The 18,836-nt window shown below is 36.8% G+C and overlaps 1 pseudogene; it reads right to left on the bottom strand.

The window, feature by feature from the left end:
- Window positions 1-4,809: 4,809 nt before the first annotated feature.
- The window catches only part of LOC149256420 (large ribosomal subunit protein eL8A-like), a 179,034-nt pseudogene continuing 165,007 nt past the window's right edge, over window positions 4,810-18,836 (bottom strand).

Raw genomic sequence — 18,836 nt, 5'->3', positions numbered from 1 at the left:
GACCAATGAACTTCCTATAACTTTTCAATTGATATGACACTTCAACTTCTTGTGTGTGTTCATTGGACTTCCACTTTTCATTACATTTAGTTACAAAAGATATGGCCCATGCTAGTGTTGTCACTTTGACAACTCATAACAACATAAAAAAGTCAAATGAACAAGTGTCATATAGAATGAATTATTAGTTTTTTGGACATATGGTATTGATATTCCATGGTACTAGCCATAGTATTATAAAAAATCCTATTAAAAGATTAAGAATCCAAGTGGTAAAATGGATTACGTATATGTTTAACTCATATATTAATTTTTTTATAGTAAATAATAACAATAATTTGAAGTAAAGTCATGATTCAATTATTTTTTATGATTTTTAAAATCTTAGCAAAGGAAGATATATCATGAAACCTGTGTTTTGATTACTTTCATCGATTTGATGGTTGTCAACATTACACAATATTTAATTTAAAAAGTTACATTAAATTTAAGTTTTAATGAAACAAAGAAAAATGTATTATTTTATAAATATGAATATCATTTCGTAACTTTGGCACGACTCCATCTTCATCATGTCCAATATCTCACTGACTCCATCTTCGTCATGCCAAATATCTCACCCCGATCACGGCAATAAATTGAACTAGTAACTTCAAATCAAGAAGTGCCTTAACATACAAGAATTTGAATCGGTAACTTCAAATCAAGAAATGTCTTAACATAACACATTATCCCTGTCTATAAATATTAATAACATTTGCACCAAATGTTGCAAAGGAATCTATTTAAGGGATAAATTGAGTAAAAATCTAAATAAGATGCAGAGATGTAGTAGAAATGAAATTCTAACGTTGTATAAACTGAAGTTTATTCAGGGTGTCTAAGACTATATTTTTTATTAATTATTGAATTAATATTGCATATAAATCTCATAAAATTCAACCAACTTATAATTCAAGGCTCTGATACTAAGTTTGACTTTGGGTCATTAATATGGTGATGCCTTCTCTCAACCACTAAACCGCGGCCCAAGAAACAAAATACTACAAAATGTTACGATCTCTACCATAGTAAACCCAATGACTCTACACACAAGAATTTATTATTTACTAGAAGAGCATATTTCTTACTCATATGGACAAAAATAATGCAATGTGGAAAGTGTTCTATAGAAAAAAATCTCTGTTATTATAGCTTATAGCATTGCTCAAACAAACAAAACTATCTACACATTTTGGAACATCAAATAGCAATAAGTTTTGAAGAATTCAATCAGAAAAAATCCAATATAATTGGCTCACATGATCAAAGGTACCTTGTCCTATGAATTGAGTATTTTTATGCACTTGCAATTGAAGGAGAAAACACGATCCAAAAAATGTATACCATAGGGAGCAATAAACAGTCTATTTGATAATCCTTGCTAGGCTCAACAAAAACAACATTACTCCTACTTAAATCCTTCACAATCAATACAAATGTTGTACAACACAAGGTTTATCTTATTGTCAATCAATCAATATTTATGATTTATAATGCCACAAGATTCCTTCAATCTCATACAATGATTAATGCACCAAACATAGGTGCACCAATTGCAACGACATAACATTTTATTGATGTTGTCGTATCAAAATCAATGTGATACAATTAAGTATCCTTTAAGCAGAAGCTCATTTCAATTTCTATACAAGATTGTTTGTCCTATCATTACTAATTCTGACTAAAATAACTTTAGTGCTCACTGTTAGCACCTGGACCACAATCTGTAAGTATGATGTAATTTTGTAGAATGAATATTCCACACTAGACTAAACAAAGGATGTATATTGGTGTTGGAATATTTGTCTTGAATAAGATTAAACTATACATACATAATTCACTCATACAAAGAAAAATTTGAAATATTAAACATTACCAACTCATAGAAGATGCGTCAGATATGTAAGTTCAGATCTTTGTATTTGTTTGCAACAACTCTCCGCCCTTACCCTCAAAATTATGCCAAGCCTTTAACCTTAAAAATTTGCCAAGAATTCTCACAAATCTACCTTCCAAATTTCCTTAAGAGGATTCAAAATAAACCCATCGTTTGTGCCCTATTGGGTGTCAGGTTAGGGCATCACTATTTAGCCTTAAATTTGGGTAATATTATTGGTTGCATTTCTGCTTTTTGGTTGTGTTGAATGCAATTTCTTTACCTTCGGTTGTAGTTTGAATGTCATTATGTATTCTGGTTATTAGAGAATGTGTACACTTCTTTATAGGAGGTTATTACATGAAGTCAATGTGATATTGAGTGAGTCTCTTGTGTTTGAGAAGAGAGCACTAGAGAAATCACTAAATCCACCAAACACAAACAAATGATTTTCAAGGGATACTTTTGCATGGCCTGCCTGAGGTACTAATATCTGGTCGGTTGTGTTGATCTCTTTCCACACAAGGGTATCTACATCAAGGACTTAGACATCTGACAAATAAGAGTCTGATGCATCCTCCCAACCAACAATATAATTTTATTCTTCCATAACGAGCAAGTGTGCCTATCTGTTCGAGATGGTGGTTACCACAAGTTGTAACCCTTGTCCTAATTAAGTTAACTATATCTAGTATGTAAAGCTCATTGTAATATATCTCCTCGGATTCATTTATGCTAATGGGTTTGATCAAATCCTTGGACAAAAACATCTAAAACTCCTCGTCTGCCTCTTCTCTCTAGGCATGTGGTTTTTCTATTATTCTGACAAATGGACTCATTGCAAAGTTTATTGGGTTTGATTAAAAAAGTATGAATGTGAACCTAACTAAGAATTCTCTTAATGCACATTTCCATAACAAAAACATCTTTTTCATATTTGGTTAGTTTTTCTTGTATTCATTTCTGCATTTGGTAGTGTTTTCAGATCGATTTCTTCCATCTCGATAGTATTGTTGGTTGCATTTCTACTTTTGGGTTTTGCGTTGAATGCAAATTTTTATCTTCGGTTGTAGTTTGAATGCCATTATGTATTCTAGTTATTAGAGAATGTGTACACTTCTTTATAAGAGGGAATTAAATGAAGCCAATGTGAGATTGAGTGAGTCTCTTGTGGTTGAGAAGAGAGCACTAGAGAAAACTAAGAGTGAGAAGTTTACGACCAAAGAGCTTGAGTAGGACACCATTGAGGCTGCTCAGAAGAGGGATCAACGTCGATAGTTTGAACTTGAAGTTATTTAGAGGCAAAATGCTTTTGATGCGGTTTCCTTACAATCAGAAACTTAAGAGCTTCAACAGGTGAAGAAAAACCTCTCCGTTGTGATGGATTCTAAGGACACCGTAGCCAAGGCATGGATGCTGTCAATGCTTCAAAGGCCAATGCCAAAAAAGTAAAGGAATTGTTTGTAGAGATATGTTCTCTGAAAGAGGCTTTCGATTCGGCATATGCATCACGTTCAATGGTTGAGGATGAAAAGGTTGTTATTGCTACAAAATGGGAATCTAAAGCCAAATAAGCATCAGCAATGGCAAGTAAGGATAATGACGAGGCTCAATATTTGAAGAAATAATTGACCAATGTCAAGGATATTGAGTTAAAGTTGTCTCATACATCGAAATTGAGGTTAACATAAGCAAAGAAAATGCAACTAAATTATTAGATTCCCTTAAAGAAGTTGAAGCTGAGATCGTTGCTGCAAAAGAAGATGCACAAAGAGCTAATATAGAAATTTATATTGTCAAAGGTGATCTTCTGGACAAAGAAAATGAGCTTCATCTAAGAAATCAAATGGAAATTCTGTGTCAATTACAAAAGAAGAGTATGGTTTTCTATACAGGAAAGCACAAGGGGCTAAAGAAAATGCAAGTAAAATAATAGTAAAGGTCCTTTCCCAGGTGGAGCATACTAATATCATGGAAAATGAATCTCTGCAGAAGTTAAATGTGATGAATTGAGATCTCGAGAAAAGTAATCTTCTGAGCAGTTAGACATTGTCCGAATATACAAAGTATCCCTAGAAGTAGATTTCAAGAAGTTGAAGGAAGGGGCAGAGTATTGGAAGAAGGTTGTCATAGTAATGACATATCACAATGGAGAAATGAGTGGAAAGATAGATTAATTAACTAAGTATTGGAAGTAGGTGTAGAAGACTTGCAATAATTATTAGACTAATTATGATTCCAAATGTAGACAAAACACCTTCAGCAATACAAATATATAATTTAATAAAACTAAGACCAACTCAAGAAAGAGAATATGTCTTGGAATCAAATATAGAGCCTTCAAGTAATTTCATTCTAGGGTAAACAATCTTATAATCAAGGACCAAGAAATTCTAAAATGTTAGAAAGGAAAATGACATTCAATGGAGATACTTTTACCATAGTGCAAAAAGTAAAATATATGAAAGTTCATATAAACCCATGCTACAAGATTGAGTATATAGTTCTTAGCACGTCAAAATAAGGCACACAAAACCAAAATAGATAGCTACATGCATATTTAAACACTGTACACACTTAAAAGTATATAGCAATATATATCAACAACAATAACATAACAAAAGACAAAATGAAGATATCATCATCACAACATACAAAAAGTTGTAGAGAATGCATAAGGCCAATGAATGTGTATGATATATTGTTTACTCAACAATTTATCCAGTTGAAAAATGGACAAGTTTTCTAAGCCTTAAGCTAAAATTGACTTTAGAGAATTCCTTAGTACAAACTTTATTATGTTAATATACCTATAAATCAAATTGCAACAAACTACATAAGGCAATCCAATAAAAATTTCAACATTGAACAAATATTCCGAGGATTTATTCTTAAGCGAGCCTCTTTACTACTTCCTTGGCCAAAAGTTTTTCCTTGGCCTTTGTTTTTGCCTGAGATTTGGTTCCCATAATGCCACCACCCCATTGTGACCGATACTCATCAAACTTGTCATTGTAGTTAGCCTGCAAGAAGAGTTAATTTATAATTTTGATTTTATGTGGCATTGTTTGATGAGTAAAACATAGTGACTTATAATAACTTATGCACACCTTTATTTCCTCAACAATATTGCTAAATTCCTTCTTGTCCTCATTCTTCACATAAGTCAAGCACAAGGTTGTTGTTTCTTTTGTGCACAATCTGAAAAAAAAAAAAATCTTAGTGCAGAAGTTCTACATATCAGTTTTCCATGAAAAGGAATCACATATTACTTACAATAAAAAATTGCATAGTGCAGAAGGCATATTAGTTTCCCATGAAAATTAATCACATATTACTTACAATTTAAGCTTATGTGAACTTTGTCATGCTCAAAAACAGTTAATAAAGGTTATAAATATGCATACCCCTCAAGGAGATGTTTGCCCTTGATAATTGCATATGGGATGTTTATTTTTCTACAAAGTGTAGGATGCCATACTACCAACTGAATTGGATCAATATGATGTGAAATGAATACCAATTTAGCTTTACTATGCACGCACAAAAATATTCCTTATCATGACTGAGAAGAAGAAATAATTTTTTGGAGGAATACATAAAAATACCCCAAAAAGAAAGAGCTCTGTTAAAATTCATATTGGAGAAACATGAAAAATTACAATTGCAATACCTGCTCAATTAGGTAGGTTACATGATTAATTACATATTTCATAACAATAGGTTTCTTCAGTTCAACAATCTTCCCTTCTGCCTCAACCTAAGCGTTTTTCAAAAGCCTTTCCTTCTTTGCAGCTTTATCTTCTGGCCTATATTTTCGAATCATCTTGAAAAGGTTGGCAACTACATTAAAACAGAAAGAGTATAAGCCAAAGGACTCAACCAATACACAATGTCAAAAAAGCAACCTCAAACAACATAAAATAAAAGATACAACTACTCTAACTACTCTAACAATATACATCAGTCCTTTAAAGATCATTTCAAAATAAGAAGGAAAAAAAGCATAATTCATTCATAACTAAAATACCAAAAATACTTAAAAGCAGAAAAATTCTACTTCAAGGTGGTCTTGGAAAAAAATAATGTTGCTTCACACTGATCTATATTTGAGCACAACGATAAAAAACATGCACAACAATTATTTCTCATATTTGTCAAACATTGGTCAAAAGAAAATTACATGGTAATCATCAATAAAACCATATTCATATGTTACCCAATTAAGTCAACATAATATAGAATTGATTGAGATACTTGTTGATATCCTAAATTGCTCTATTTTATACCCCATTTCATTCAATATCACCCTCTGTTTTTATATTAATAAGAGACCCTTCTTTCCTGCACTAGTACAAGATGGTTACCCTTTTCCTGCACATGCTTATATTTTATATTAACATTTATTACATCACTTTATTAATCTTTTTATATATATTGCGTGCCTATTTACATATTTCTTGTAACTCATATTGATTTCCTAGAGTAATCATGGAACTTAGTGTTAATGATGAATGAGTTGACTAGTGCAGGAAGATTCCTGCACCGCTACTGTCCGAGATTTCTGAGAAGCTATCTCCCATGAGGGTGGATCTCGATCTTCGACTCCAAGTCTAACTGCTGATGAACTGAATCAAGATAATAGGTGGCACACATTGAGGGATTTTTCTCCAAAGATAGGCTACGACCAAGCGAAGTTCGTGTGTATTATAACCATTGTCCAAAGTTCTAAATTTCAGTTTTCTATGTTTCCTCAGCCAAGAGGCCTAAACAAGAATTATCTGTAATTAGTGTAAATGGCCTAGAGATGAAAGGATATATATGATGTAGATCATAGATAGGAAGCTAGTGTACCATCGACTATCATTTTGGTTTATGTAATCTGGTTATCGCTTTGCTCTGGGGCTGGACTATTCTGTAATGTAATTTTCCAAATCGAGTAATACAATGAAAAATTATGATTTACATGCACAATGTTTAAATTTGTCTTTGATGTATCTTTGAAGTGTTGATCTATTTCATTCCTTAGAAGGGGAACGAGCTGGTTGGCTAGGGCGTAGCCAACCCAGTGCTTTTACCCCTTTCACTTTCGTTATTTAGAAAGACGGTGTGGTTATTTCTTTTGCAGCTGTGTGATGTAATAGTTTAATTGCTAATATTTAAGTTCTAAATTAAAATATCTTCTGTAGCCTATGTGTGAAATGGATCCGTGGTTTGAAGAGTATTTGTGTTTATTTTTCTTATGAAATATCTTTCTCGCATTTCCTTTACTCTTGTTCTCTGTTTTAATTCATTTTCAAATGGATTGTGCAAGGAACTCCTTCCTGCACCAGTGCAAGCTGTTACCTGCACCTTGGTTTAGTCATTCGTTGCAACAAACATTTAATCACTTACCTGCTTTTTACTTTCAGTTATTTCACAAGCGAATGAATCATTAATTGAGTAATTGTTTTTGGTATTAAAATTTCATCTCTAAAAGATCTGGAAGCAGTTATATCGAATTACCACATTATTCTTGCAAAGATAATCATTATTGTGGGTAAAGTACCAACATTGAATAAAACATGCAAAGTACTTAGGCTATTGTTTGATTCTTTTAAAGTGCTTTTATTTCATGAAGTTTATTTCCTCTGCAATGTTTAATGAGTTGAAGGATTTCCTTTTTCAATGATAGTTTACTTCAAAATTTCATTTACAGTTTCAATTCTTTTCCATCAAATCTTTGAGTTTTCGAAAGTAATTTGGGAACTGAGTAAAGCAAACTCTGTTTCAGTGCAAGAGCAAGTCTCTTGAAACAGAAAGAGAGTGCTCTAAGCCCTGAAGCTTAGAGCACCTTCACTCAAACATAAGTCTTCAATAAGGAAGGTCAAATATACTCTTACACAAGAATATTGTACATGCACTAGTGCAAGTAGATTGCAGCAGCGCAAGGATAGGTCGTTTGTGTGAGAGGAAGATCAGATGGAAGATAGGATTCTGCAAGGGCCCACTTGTCAGACTGTTTACTATCTATCTGAAGACAAACATAACATTTCATTCCATAATTTAAGATTGTTTCCGTCATGTGGGATTTCTTTACTTGATTTACTTGCAAATTGTCTTTTACATTACAACACTAGAGTTGCCTTGGTGTTAATTGCCTTTTCAATTGTTTTCTATCTGATTCCGGAAAACATTTCCTTTAAGAAGTAGGATTAGAAAAGGGAAAAGTTCATACCATTTCTCGCATTTCCTGTGCTTTGTCTCTAAGTTTATGAAACCCTTAGGTTGACAATTAAGTGTTGAGGAGTTTTGCTGACACCTAATCATCAGGATTGGGTGAATAAATACAATTGATGTAAATGCGTGTTTTTGAGTACTCTTTGCATTGGGTTTTACCCTGTCATTGGAGTTGATTCTCGATACGTTTCAAAAGAGTATTGACTGGAATATTGCGATAAAAGATATGCTTGCTTGCTAATTTTATGTGAGAATAGCTGAGAGGGAAGCTGAACGTAGAAGCTCAAAGCTAAATATACCGGGGACGATGTTGGTATTTACGCTATAAAAATTTGCGTATTTACCATGAAATTTGTGTTTTGACATTTGAATTTGTTGTCCAATCATATCAAATTAGGAGTAAAACTTTGTAGCAGAAGTTTTTTTTTTGTTATAAAATGCATTCAATCATATCCATGTTGGGAATAGTTCTCACTGGCAAGGAGAACTATCCCGAGTGGTACCAGATGATAAAACACACCCTCAGTTTCATTGAGTTGTGGAAAGGAGCGTGCATTGAAGAAGGATACAAAGAAATAGCCTAACTCATACAAAGAGCTCGCCATTGGGGAAAATAAGAACAACAAAGCTTATGCATTTATCACAACATATGTAAATGAAGATGTGAGTTGCCATATTTCACCATTATCAACTACTTTCAAAGCCTTTCAAAAGCTGAAAGAACTCTATGACTCACATTCTGCACTTGAAGTTGTTCAACTCATGAATAAACTCTTCACTCTTGAATTACAAAATATTGATGCTCTTGCTCTTGCATCCGAAGTAAAATCTATAATGCATGATATCAAATCGACTAAGGTTGAATTGGATATTCCTCTTATCTCTTTCTCAAGGAACGTTATCCTACTTACTCCAATTATCTTGAATCATTGCAAGCAAATGGAAATCTCAAAGATATTACCTTGAATCTCTTGTGAAAAAATTTGCTGAAAGAGAGAAAGCTTTTGGAAAAAAGACAGCCCTTGAATCTTTTGAAGAGGCTGTGTGCCTTGATCATAAAGAAAATAATCCTTCTCAAGATTCTTCTAGAGGAAGAGGTGGTCGAAGAGGAAGAGGAATATATTTCAGAGGCAGGGGGGGCAGACACTCTCAAGGTGAAAAGGCAGATTTGCACTGCATACACTACAAAAAAAATGGATCACATGATGCCTCTACATGAAAGTTACCATGGGACAAAATTGAGCAGCAAAGAAACCAACAAAAAGGTAAAACTAATGACACAGCCGAAGGTAAAGCACATGAATTCGCTCACTATGTTGTGGCACAATGTAATATTGGAGTAAATGAACATTTATTTAATGCTTCACTTGCTTCTTGGAAAAATGATTGGTTGCTTGATTCAGGAGCAACTTGCCACATGACTCATAGAAAATATTTTTTTGAATAATTTACTGACAATGTTGATGGAGCGGTATACTTGCAGACCAATCAAAAAGCAAGCCATCAAGGCTTGGCACAATCAGGCTTAAATTGCCTGGTCTTCCAGAATTTCTTCTGCATCATGTTCTATATCTCCCATAACTCAAGAGAAACTTGTTGTCCTTGGTCCACATCCACCAGCAAGATCACTCCATTCATATGTTCAATGGAAAGCTTGAGGTGAGAAAAGCATCTGTCCACTCACTTGTCACGAGGGGAATAGAAGAAGCAAGGCTTCTTAAGCTGCAAGGTACCTCTGCTCGTGCACAAAATTTCTCATATAATTCTCATTATGAAGAAGGTACACTTCCATCAAGTTTATTATGGCATGCTAGATTTTGACATTTGAACTATGACAGCCTCTGTTTGTTGAAGAAAAATGGTGTTGCTGGTTTTCCTACAATTTCTAGGAAATTTATGCAATGTGATGCTTGCATTCTAAGAAAGCATAGCAAACAGTCTTTTCATGATTCGCATTCAAGAGCACATAGAAAACTTGAACTAATTCATTCAGATTTATGTGGTCCAATTCTTGTTCCTTCTGCAAATTGAAATAAATATATGATGACATTTATTGATGACTACACTAGAATGTGTTGGGTTTATTTATTGAAGAACAAATCTGATGCTTTTCAAACATTCAAGAACTTTCATAAATGGACTGAAAATGATGCAAAATGTCATATTGGGTCTATTAGCACTGATAATGGAAAAGAATACACATAAAATGAATTTGAAAACTATCTTCGCCAACATGGGATCAAACATCAAACAACTGTGCCTTATAATCCCGAACAGAATGGTGTAGCTGAAAGAATGAATAGGACAATCTTAAATATCGTAAAATCCATGCTCTTCTTCAAAAATGTAAAGATAATGTTTTGGGTTGATGTTTTTCTATGTGTTGCATATATAAAGAATAGATGTCCATCTAATGCTATTAGAAACAAGACTCCATATGAAATGTGGTATGGGCATGTTCCTTCAGTAAAGCATCTCAAGGTCTTTGGTTCCACCTGTTATGCTTTGATACCAAAGGTACATAGAAACAAACTTGGTGCAAGAATTCATAAGTGTATCTTCTTGGGGTATTCAAACACCTCCAAAGCATACCATCTCTATGACGAAGTCAATAAAAAGTTTGTTGTATCTAGAGATGTAATTTTTCTTGAATCATCCAAAACTACCAATGTTGTTGAGTGACAACTTGATCGCTTGGATAGATTTGCAAATGCAAAATCATTTCAAGAATTTGATAATCAGATTCCACATCTTGAAGGTGGGATTCCTATACTAGATCAACATGTGGAATATTCTTATGAAGAACACCCTCCCCCGCATGAAACTCCAACAATGGATGATGCTTTAAGTGATGTGATTGATAGAATTTGGAGACACAATCTTGATTCAGTCCCAACTCAATCAACGGAGCAGCCTGGAACATCTAAGAAAGGTCCCCCAAAGTGGCTGACAAAGACACTTGAAAGTATTCATCCTAATGAGGTTGGAAAGACAGGAACTAGAAATTCAAACTGGCAAAATGAAGGTGATGTAGATGACTCTAATTCACCTGTTGATACAGATGTTTGTTATGATTGTGAATTGAACTTGTCTACAGATTTTGAACCAAATTCCTTTAAAGAAGCTACTTCTAATGATGAGTGGAAAGAAGCGATGCAAAAGGAGTATGATTCCCTCATAAAGAATGGCACTTGGAAGCTGGTTGTTCCTCCATTAGAATCCAAACCAATTGGATGCAAGTGGGTCTACAAGAACAAGTATAAAGCTGATGGCTCACTTAAGAAGCACAAAGCTAGGCTTGTGGAAAAAGGTTTTGCATAGAAAGAAGGGGTCGATTATGAGGATATTTTTTCCCCCACAAAAAAATGGGCTACCATCCAGACACTCTTTTCCCTCGCAACTCAGGATGGTTGGAAAGTCCATCAATTGGATGTAAAAACTGCTTTCTTGAATGAAGATCTAAAAGAGAATGTTTTTGTGTCCCAACCTAAAGGATTTGTTGTGAAAGGATATGAACATAAATTATGCAAACTTGTGAAACCCTTGTATGGCCTCAAACAAGCACCATGAGCCTGGTATGAAAAACCAATTGAGCATTATCTGAAACTCAATTTCAAACATTATGATCTTGATGATGCAACTTTATTTGTCAATAAAGTTCGCAAAACAGTTGTATATCTTATGGTATATGTAGATGATCTTTTGATGACAGGGAACAATCAAAGCTACATTGCATCCATCAATAAGGAATTGGGGAAAATTTTCGAAATGACTGATTTGGGCTATGTTCAATACTATCTTGGTATTGAAGTAACACAGCATCCAAAGTCCATATTTCTCTCTTAAAAGAAGTACATCGGAGATATGTTGAATAGGTTTGGCATGAAATAATGTAATCCTCTTACTACTCCGATGGAACAAAACTTAAAGCTCACATTTATTGAAGGAAAATAATTTGAGGATGCAACAAAGTATAGACAACTTGTAGGAAGTCTCAACTACCTAACTACTACTAGACCAAACATTTCATTTGTTGTTGCAATCCTCTCCAGGTTTATGAAAAATCCTTATGAGGGACATTGGTATACTGCAAAAGGAGTTCTAGGGTACTTGAAGGGAGCTCAAGACTTTGGAATCAAGTATACACAGGTGGACGACTTCAGTTTGATTGGATACTCTGATTTAGACTTCGATGGAGACAAAGAAACTGGGGTATCTACTTCAGGATATGCTATGAGTCTTGGATCAGGAGCTATCTCATGGAGATCACACAAACAATCAGTCCCAACAGATTCCACAACAGAAGCAGAATACGTGGCAACAACTGAGGCAACAAAAGAAATTGTGTGGCTCAGGAAAATTCTTGAAGATTTATAGGTAAAACAAGTACAATCAACTGCACTCATGATTGACAATACCTCTACAATAAAGTTGGCCAAGAACCCAAAGTTCCATGATCGAATGAAGCACATCAATACTAAATATCATTTGATTCGACATCATGTTGAGGCCAAGACAATCCATCTTCGTCATTGTTCCACTAATGAGCAAATTGCAGACATCTTCACCAAAGTGCTTAGAAGGGAAAAGCTTGAATGATTCAGAATGATGTTTGGACTCAGCAACATCCCTTCAGATTAAGGGGGCGAATTTTGACACCTAATCATCAGGATTGGGTGAATAAATACAATTGATGTAAATAAATAATAAGAAATATGAACAGTCATCGGGGGATGAAGTGAACAATCTCCCTCATGTATATAATAAATACCTACCTGAAGGAATAATATGAATTAATTTTTTGGAGTTACTATCTGGCCTGATGTTGGGTCCCTATAATACTAGTGATTACCCCATTACTATTGTAGTTATACCCCTTATTTATATTGTCGTGCCCCTATTACCCACATATTGTTATTTCTGTGCCCCATAGAATCCCTCTATTATTATTTTTGTGGCTTTATATTATTATTGTTAGGTCGGCTGGATTATATTGTGACTCCTTAGACTCCTATATATAGAAAGGAGGTTTTGTCATTTGTATCATCCAAGAATTGTTCATTTATGTAATGTAAAGGAGGTTGCCCCCTCAAAGAGGCTGAACTCTAAGGCGTTGATCTTTCTTTTCTATCTTTTCTTGAGCTGGTTTCATAACATTTGGTATCAGAGCTTTGGATTCTAGGGTTTCGCTGCTCCAAACAGATCATCATGGAATTTTCGCTATAACTTTTTTCCTGTGACGTTTCAGAAGTCTAAAAAAAAACCCATTTGAGAAGAAATCGCGCTGAACCTTGGCTCCGAATTTCAGAGTTTTTTGCATGATATTTTCGGAGATATGATCTGAGGAATTTGGTCTTTTTGCAGACTCCTGAATTACACTCAAAACAGGTGACCTGGGGAAAATCGTCATAACTTTCTTTCTGAGCATCGGATTGAAATTGCGTAAGAAGGTACAGAAAGAGGATGGACTATAGTTTTCTTTTATATATTTTTCAGAGTCAAAGGTTGAAACAGTGACACGTGGCACGTCGTACAAGTTCACTATACTGAACTAGTCTATAATCAAGTCACTGTGGGAGATTTCGCATAACTCTTCCTTGGAGAATCCAATTTGGGTCAGACTTGTGGCATTGGAAAGAGGACACAAAGGGATACTAGAGGTCACAAATTCAGAACTAGATAATCAGAAAGTACAAAGATACATCGGAGGCAATATCGAGCTCCTACAAAGTGAAAAAAAGGTGTGTAGATTTTCTTTAATTTTTGCTTAAGCTTGGTTTGAAAATTTATTTTGAAGGAATTCAAAGGGCATATTAGAGAATTATTATTGGTAACTGATTCCCCGAGGAAAGAAAATGCAAACACCTAGTAAGGAGCCTTAAAGCTCTAGCATGACTCATGAAGAAGAAGAAGAAATGCTATATGATATATCAAAATTACAAGAACAAGTGCAACGAGTGTCACTTGCACAAAAAACAACAGAATCTAAAATGGATGGTTTAAGGAAAGATGTAGAAACTAAGATGGATGGTTTAAAGAAAGGTGTAGAAGCTAAGATGGATGGCATGGAAGCTAAGGTGAATGGCATGGACGCTAAAATTGATGGCATGGATGATAAGATGGATAAGTTGCTACAAGAAATAGTCACTAAGGGTGAAAGAGTACTAAAGGAAACTCATGATGAGAACAAAAGAAATGTTAATCATGATTCCATAGACTCTAATGTTGGATCGAAGACTCACCATGTTCCAAAAATCGATATGAGGAAGTTTGATGGCAAGGATCCCGCCACATGGATATTACAGATGGAGCAATTCTTCGATCTCAATAATGTGCAAAACACACAAAAGGTACGTATGGCAACTTTATATTTGGAACCAAATCAGTTTGTATGGTATCAATGGCTTTGTTCTCGTAAACAGTTTATCACTTGGGCAATTTTTACGGAAGAATTGATAGCACATTATGTGTTATGCTCTTAACCTGCAAAGCGATACCCAAACAGAGAATTTGCGAAGAAAAGATACCGAGAACACAAAATATGTGAAGAAAAGATACCCAGAGCACATAATAGCAATGATTTTATTATCCAGAGAGAAATGTTCACAGGCCTCTTCGAGGGGGCAACCTCCAATAGAGCAGAGCTCGATTACAAAACAAGACACAATACTCCTCGCAGGGAGTCTCTATCCTTTATATATGACTCATACATGCAATACCACGAGCCAATATCGTGGATTTTATTAATACCATCTATCTAATACTACCACCCATTTACCATCTAACTAATACTTCCGCCCATTTGCAACTAACTGTGGTCCCGTCATTAATTGCGGGTTAACCACTTACAATTATTAATATGGGCTTTATTGACTCTTGACTATGACGTGATCCCATGACATAAATAAGGGGGTTAGGGTGGGACCCTAACATGCCCTCCCCCTTAAGACTAGCCTTGTCCTCAAGGCTGAAGCTGCGGAAACTGCTGAAGAATAGCGGCTGGTTCCCAAGCTGCATCTTCCGGCGAGGTGTCTTTCCATTTGACTAGGACCTCCTTAATCACGCGGCCACGCAGGTGCTTGTCTCGTGTGTCTAGAAACTGTTCAGGTTGAAGCCAGATTGATCCTTCTTCATCCAATTCAGGTAGACTGGTTTGAACTCGGCAATTGTTCCCAATCACTTTCTTGAGGCACGATACATGGAAAACTGGGTGGATTTTTGCTGTAGGTGGCAAAGCCAGCTTGTAAGCTACTTCTCCAATGCGCTGAAGTACTTGATATGGTCCGTAGAATTTTGGAGAGATCTTTTGACAGCCCTTGTCTTTGAGTGATGTTTGCTTATATGGTTGTAGCTTCAAAAAGACCTGATCCCCTTCTTGAAATTGGCGCTCTGAGCGATGTTGGTCAGCCTGTTGCTTCATACGGTTCTGAGCTTGATGAAGATTCTCGCGCAAGTGGGCCAGCATGGTTGCACGGTGTTGTAAGAGTTGATCCACTGCTTGTACTTTGGAGCACCCCGTGAGATAAGAAGCAGGGGATGGCGGAAGTTGTCCATAGACTACTTCATAGGGAGTCATTTTGGTGGTGGCATGATAGTTGGTGTTATACCACCATTCCGCTAGAGGTAACCACTGTGCCCAAAGGTGTTGTTTTTCTGAAGTGAAACACCTCAGGTAGGTTTCTAGGCATTTGTTGACGGCTTCGGTTTGACCATCTGTTTGCGGATGATATGAAGTACTGAGTTTGAGTTGAGTGCCTTGTATTCTGAAGAGCTCCTGCCAAAAATTACTGGTGAAGATTGGGTCGCGGTCGGACACAATCGAAGTGGGCATGCCATACAATTTGAAGATTTGATCCATGAAAGTTTGAGCAACCAAAGTAGGTGTGAATGGTTGGGGTAGAGCGCAGAAATGAGCATACTTCGATAGTCGGTCCACAACCACCATGATGACTGATTTGTTCCCAGACTTTGGAAGACCTGTAATGAAATCCATGGAGACCTCCATCCAAATTGACGCTGGAATGGGCAATGGTTGTAATGTGCCTGGTGTGTTGACGGTTTCCCCCTTGTGGCGTTGACAGACGTCACATTCTGCTACAAAAGTAAGGATGTCCTGTTTCATGCCGGTCCAAAAAAATGATCTTCTGGTGTGAGCATATGTCTTCTGAAAGCCCGAATGTCCTGCAATGGGAGAGGAGTGCAATTCTGCCAAAATGCGACTTTTGAGGGTGGATGTTGGTGATATGACGACTCTGTCCTTGTAGCAAAGAATATCATTCTGCCACGAGTAGCCCTTGCTGGAATTAGGATCTGCCTGTAATTGAGAAATGAGTTGGGAGAGCTGAGGATGTGAAAACCATTCCCCGCGAGCCTCTTCAATCCAGTCTGGAATGGGGAGAGATATTGCGAGCAGAGTACTTTCCTCCTCAAATTGGCGTGACAATGCATCTGCTACCCTGTTGTCTTTCCCTTTCTTGTAAATGATCTCATAATCATAACCCAGCATTTTGGCTAACCATTTATTTTGTTGGGGGGAAGATAGGCGTTTCTCCAAAAAATATTTAAGACTGTGATGATCTGTGCGGATTTGGAAACGTCGCCCCAACAAGTAAGGTCGCCAGGTCTCAACTGCATGTAAGATGGCCATCATTTCCTTCTCATAGGTAGATTGGCCCAAGTTCTTCCCACTTAGTTGTTGGCTGGTGAAGGCCAATGGTCGCCCTTCCTGCATTAAGACTGCTCCAATACCTGTTCCCGAAGCATCAGATTCAATGACAAATTTTTTGGTGAAGTCCGGTAGTGCTAAGACCGGAGTGGAACACATGGCGGTTTTGAGAGCGGTAAATGCCTGTTGTGCTTCTTCGTTCCAGAAGAAGGAATTTTTCTTGAGAAGTTGCGTCAGGGGCTTCGCTATGCAGCCATAGTTGCGGACAAATTTATGATAATAGCCTGTGAGACCCAAAAATCCTCTCAAGCTTTTCAAGGTCTTAGGTTGAGGCCATTCTTGCATTGCCTGGATCTTTTTGGGATCAACCTTGACACCTTCACGGCCCACAATGTGGCCTAAATACTCAACTTCTTCCATGCCAAATGCACACTTAGACATTTTAACAAATAGTTTATGCTTGCTGAGCAGTTGCAAGAGGATATCTACATGCTTAAGATGTGCCGCCCAAGTGCCACTATAGATGAGGATGTCATCGAAGAAGACCAGGACAAATTTTCTGTGATATGGTCTGAGGAGGTGATTCATAAGGCTCTGAAAAGTAGAGGGGGAATTACAGAGACCAAATGGCATGACCAAGAACTCATAATGGCCTTCATGAGTTCTGAAAGCTGTCTTGGGAATGTCAACTTCCTTCATGCGAATTTGGTGGTAGCCTGAGCGAAGATCCAATTTAGTGAAGAATTGAGCCCCATTGAGTTCGTCCAGCAAATTGTCAACCACTGGGATGGGAAATTTATCTTTGACTGTTAACTTATTGAGGGCCCTGAAGTCTGGACACATCCGCCACTCCCCATCTTTCATGAGGACCATGACGACTGGAGATGAGTAAGGACTAATACTAGGACGAATGACACCTGCTTCCAACAATTCCTTGATGATTTTTTCTATTTCATTCTTTTGGGTGAACGGATGTCTGTATGGCCACACATTTGGGGGTTGGGCCCTTGGGACCAATGTGATGCTATGATCATGTTCCCCTCGCGAGGGTGGAAGTTCATGAGGTTTGTCAAAGACCGTCCGATGTTTATTCAAAATATGTTGCATCTCAGGATGAATTGGCGAAGACATGGTATCTACTACCTGGATGGCATTAAATTGAGCTACTACTCCATGATGGCCCTTTTTTAACAATTTTTCCATACGATGCGAGCTTATGATAGAAGGGGCTCCCGCTTGTAGCCCACGGAGGGTATGTGTGTAGTCGTTCTGCTTAAAACTCATATATAACTCCTGGAAATCCATTGTGATTGGCCCAAGAGTGCGGAGCCATTCCGCACCTAGGACAATGTCGCAACCCCCCATGTGTATTGCAAACATGTGGGTTTTCAATTGATAATCCCCCATTTGAATTTTGACATTTTCACAGCGACCTTCACATTTCATTGTGCCTCCATCTGCAATCTGGACTTGGAAGTTAGAAACTGCTCGGACATAACAATGTGCTGCTTCAGCGATCTTTTGGTGGATGAAATTATGGGTACTTCCACTATCAATCAAAACTATTACTGGCCGATGTTTAAGAAAACCCCTGATTTTGAGAGTTTGAGGTGAAGAAATTCCTGCCAATGCATGTAACGAAATCATTGGTTCATCAGATACCATCTCCTGTTGGTTATCTTCTTCGGTCGCCTCTGGTTCCTCAAGTGGTGGATCTTCCTCGGTGGAGCTGTAGTCAGTGGCATCTATTTGAAAAAACTTGTGCTCTTTGCATTTATGACCCGGGGAATATTTTTCATCACAGTAGTAACATAGTCCTTGCTTCCTTCTTTCGGCCATTTCTGCAGGTGACACCTTTTGAATCTTAAGTGTTTGGGTCATATTGGGAGCCTGTGAGGGACGACCTTTAGAGGGAAAGTTGGGACGGCTGGATTGAGCTGCTAATGCCCGTTCCACCTTATGGGCTACCTGGCAAGCCTCGTTCCATGTGGGGGGGTGGTGGAGTAGAACCTGAGCTTTGATGGCTTCTTTAAG

This window comes from Pinus tabuliformis, chromosome 7, assembly GCF_031772625.1.
Source record: "Pinus tabuliformis cultivar Carrire ecotype Pingquan chromosome 7, CPIR1, whole genome shotgun sequence".
In the NCBI taxonomy this organism is placed as follows: Eukaryota; Viridiplantae; Streptophyta; class Pinopsida; order Pinales; family Pinaceae; genus Pinus; species Pinus tabuliformis.
Note: the sequence above shows the minus strand (reverse complement) of the source record. Positions and strands in the feature narration are given on the sequence as shown.